Here is a 4944-nt window from a genome sequence, read left to right as displayed (position 1 = left end):
AGTGACACAAAAAGAATGTGATGAATAAGGGGAGAAATAAGTTATTCAATGGGCAACTATTACTGAGTTAGACAATGATGAGATCATGATGTTTAGATTGTTTTTGATATCCTACAAATGTTTTTGATTGTAAGGTTAATACTATACTATGTCACCGAGCAAGGAACCTAGTCGGTAAACCCTAAGGTTATCGATATCGGTTAATGAAGGCGGGATGTCTACCGAGTAAAGTTTAGTATTTACCGAGTTGCAACCGAGTTATGACAGAGCACATTGGATGAATGAAAGCATTATTTAACGAAGGACAATGATGAGCTGGAAATGTATAAATGATTGGAATGTCGTGCATGAAGTTTGTTAAGGATCTCTGGCAATGGAAAATTGGCAGCAAGATCTACAGCGCAGATTGAACCGCAATAACCTTGTACAAGTTCCAAGAAAGGACTGCAAGTCCTGAGGCAAGGTAAAACATTTTCAAATCGAAGGATGAATTGAACCTAGTCAAGATTGAAGATCTGATGGCTAAGATTGATCATGGGAAATGTGATCAAGGAGATTGAGCGGTTAGAATTGTTTATAAATAAGAAATCAATGATGAACTATGTATGCGGGCAAGTGTAAGCATAGGGATGTTGCATAGTGATTACCGAGCACATAAGCTTGGATACCTGTTTGAATAATAGAGTAAGGAGCCTAGCAAAAGACTAGATAAGTCTTATGACTAGATTGTTTTGAGCAAATAAGAATCTGCTTTAGCATTTAAGATGTGAAGTTGCAGATATAGTTTATTACTATTATTTTGTAAGTGACAGAAAATCTCTTAACTGAGTGGACTTAACAGTCTTATTTGTAAACCCTCTAGCAAGGTAACATTCTGAATGAGTGTTTGAAATCCTTTAACAAGGTCACTTCTAACAAAGTGAATATCCTAACATATCTGAGGGAAATCCCTTAACCAGGTCACATCTAGCAATGTGTTTGTAATCTTTAACAGGATTTTCTTTTAACCGAGCATACTGTAGAAGAGTATATTTCTTAGTGGGTCCAAAATCCCACAGTGGTTTTCCCCTATTTGGGTTTCCACATTAAATCTGGTGTTATATGTGTTATGATGATTAGATGTTTATGTGTTTACATGTTTAGCAGTTTTTGGTTATATTGTTGAAGTATATGTTACCGAAGTTGAATTTGTTGATCTCATGGAAGTTTAAGTTTGCATGATTCACCCCCCCTCTCATCTTGCTAGTTATTGGGATCAGTACTTTACAATTAGTATCAGAACTATCAAAGGTGAGGTCTAACTAAGGAAGAAATTGTATGTGGATACAATTTATGATGCTACATTTAATCCTCACTTTAGCGAGAGTATGAGACCAAGCATACTCACGTTAAAGTACAAAGTGGCATTGAAAAAATTTCACCAAGATATCAAAGAGAGAAGACACACCAAGCCCCGAGGGACTTAAGGGTCCAACTACTCTAATATCAAGATAAAAGGGACAATACAAGAAAGGGAACTAGAGAGCATGGTTGTGATAATATTATGCAACTATAAAGATTCAATCAACTACTAAGAGGGGGGGGTGTGAATCGGTAGATAGAAAATTAACTAGACTTTCACCAAACTTCTTTCCAACTCAAAAACAACTCACAAAGTTTACTGGTTGAGACACTTAAACAAAACTGTAGCAGCACTGTCACACCTTACCGGTTGACCTAATACTTCAATGATATAATGCAATAGATCTGAAACTTAAATATCCTTTGGCCAAAACCTTAAACTATTTTACTAATACCAATAATAACATATTTCAGATCATTTCCAGTCATTCAAATATATCTATGCAGATTTATCAATCATTCATATCAATAACACATCCACAAAATCATTCACCACTTGACACAATGATTTTTCACGTGGAAACCCAAATGGGAAAAACCATGGTGGGGATGAATGCCCACAAGTATTTTGAACTCTTATAAAGTTCGCCCTGTTAGGAGCTTATACAATAATGTTATGTTAGGAATAGATTCGGTTAAGGACCACCCAGTTAAGGGATTGACTACAAATACCCTGTTAAAGGTAACCTCGGTGGAGGATTTCAAATCCAAGCTAATGGATCACCTGGTTAGAGGATTTCAGAAACAAGCCTATTAAAGATTACCCGGTTAAGGGATTTTAGTTTTGTAATGGTTAGAGAACAACAAGTTCTTTATTGATATGGAAATAACACTTCCTTTCTAAATCAGATCCTTTACTACTCCTATCTGCCTTCACATCATTTTGCAGATACACCTCTTGGATCAACAACAATCTCTCTCACACTTAATCAAGTTTTCCAACAACTCATTGAATCAAATCATCAACCTTATAAACAAATACATTAGGTCGGTAATACAACAAAAACCTTAGAAATCTCATAGAGATTACAAACACATTGGCTCAATCTTGACCAGTAGATTACATGCAATTGACTTTACATTCTTCTAGACATCTACAACCGCTCCTAGATCATCGCACTTAGAATTCTATAACTCATCACATGTTTTTCACTTCATACTATGCATTTGATCATTCCCAAGATAAACAATTATCTTCACGCGCCAAAACCATTTTGAAACTCATTATGTTCATCATGCTTATGTGGAATCTTCACCACCGATCATAATTCAGTCATAGATCATCACAACCGATCTCTAAGCTTCATTGGTTAGGGTTCTACTTCTCAACTAGATAAGGTTACCGGTTGGTCTTCATTTCTTCATTACCGGTTGCTTTATTGCTTCCATACCGATTGCAATTGACATCAATGACAATATTATACTTCTTCAATGCAATCTTCATGCAATGCCAACATTCCCCCCCTTTGGCATTGATGGCAATACAAATATCAATACCAATTGATTGTCATGATTGAGAGTAAATAATATACTATCCTTCAAATGATTCAGGTATAGGAATCCTGGTTTACATTTTCCTTCAACTGCATCTTCATATCTTCAACTGGTAGCCAGTCTGCTCATATCTTCAGTTGGTAATTGGTCTGCAATCTATCTTCTCTCCTTAACATATATTTTTCCTTTTTGTCCCTCAATCATATACTACTTCTCCCCCTTTGATAGCAATGCCAAAGTGAAACCATTCAGTTTCTTATCCATGCTTCACCGATCTGCAATTAGTTGCTCCCCCTATGGAGTAGCTCCATTCTTCACCAATCCTTCTTCAAGATTTTCAATAGGCTTTGGGATTCATGTCTTCCACATCTACTTAATTGACTTCATGTAGGGGTACAACCCCTAAATCACCTCTAAGATATTCAAATGTAGCCTTAGGTAGAGGTTTAGTAAAAATATCTGCTAGTTGTTCTTTAGTGGAAACATGCTCCAGTGATACATCTTTGCTTTGAAATTTCTCTCTCAGGAAATTATACTTCAGTTCTATATGCTTTGTCCTAGCATGCAACACCGAGTTCTTTGAAATATTTATAGCACTGGTGTTATCACAGAAAATTCTTACCGATTTTGATATCTTCAGCTTGAAACCTTCCAATATGTGTTTCATCCAAATTGCTTGTGTACAATTCATGAAAGCTGCAACATACTCAACTTCTGCAGTTGATTGAGATATACAACTATGTTTCTTGCTGCTCCAAGACACTAATCTGCCTCCAAGAAAGAATGCTCCTCCGGTTGTACTTTTCCCATCATCAACATTTCCTAGCCAATCTGCATTGGTATAGACCTTTAAGCCATGGATACCATAATCCATAATCTATTGTGCCTTTCAAGTATCTAAAAATTCTCTTGGTTGCAATCATGTGTGACTCCTTCGGAGTTTTCTGAAATCTAGAAACCAATCCTACTGCATGAGTAATGTTTGGTTTGTTGTGGACAACATAATGTAGCTTACCTATCATGGATTTGTATTCCTTTTCATCAACTGGTGCAGAATCATCTTCCTTTGACAATTTACAGCCTGTAACTATTGGTGTCCCAACTGGTTTACAATCTCCCATTCCAAAAGTTTCTAGCACTTCTTTCAAATACTTGGATTGTGTGATAAAAATACCTTCCTTCATCTATTGGATTTGCAAACCTATGAATTTTTTTTATCTCACCTACCAATGACATCTCAAATTCATTCTTCATTTCATTAGCAAAATCATGACACATATCATCATTACCTCCAAAAATGATATCATCAACAAATACCTCACCAATATTTTATCTCCTTCTGTCTTGAGATATATGTTACTATCTTCACTGGTTCTTTCAAAACCTATCTTTACTAAGTGAGAGTGCAATCTTCCATACCATGCTCTTGGTGCTTGTTCCAATCCATATAGTGCCTTATGTAGCTTGCACACCATATCCTTTTCTTCAGGTAATGCATAACCATCTGGTTGTTCTATGTAGACTTCTTCCAATACTCCATTTAGGAATGTTGATTTCACATCCATCTGAAATACCTTAAATCTTTTGTATGCTGCAAATGCAAGTAGAGTCCTTACTCCTTCCACTCTTGCTACTGGTGAAAATGTCTCATCATAATCTCCACCTTCCTCTTGTGCATATCCTTTACACACCAGTCTGGCTTTATTCCCGACCACTACTCCATCTTCATTCAATTTGTTTCTGAATACCCACTTTGTGCCTATGACATTCTTGTTTTTCAATCTAGGTACCAATGACCATGTATTATTCTTCTTTATCTGGTCAAGTTCTTCTTCCATTGCCTTGATCCATTCTTCATCTACAAAGGCTTCTTTTGTTGTTCTAGGCTCAATGGTGGAGATCATACAAGAGTTTTCTCTTAGCCTTCTTCTAGTTAACACACTTGCATCCTTGTCACCAATATTCTGATTGGGGTTGTGATTAAGTCTGGCATACCTTGGAATAGCATGATCTTGGTTTTTAGGTGGTTCTTCTTCTTCACTTTCTTCA

The sequence above is a fragment of the Cryptomeria japonica genome, chromosome 9 (genome assembly GCF_030272615.1).
Source record: "Cryptomeria japonica chromosome 9, Sugi_1.0, whole genome shotgun sequence".
In the NCBI taxonomy this organism is placed as follows: domain Eukaryota; kingdom Viridiplantae; phylum Streptophyta; class Pinopsida; order Cupressales; family Cupressaceae; genus Cryptomeria; species Cryptomeria japonica.
The sequence above is the reverse complement of the archived record's forward strand: the minus strand, read 5'-3'. Positions refer to the sequence as shown.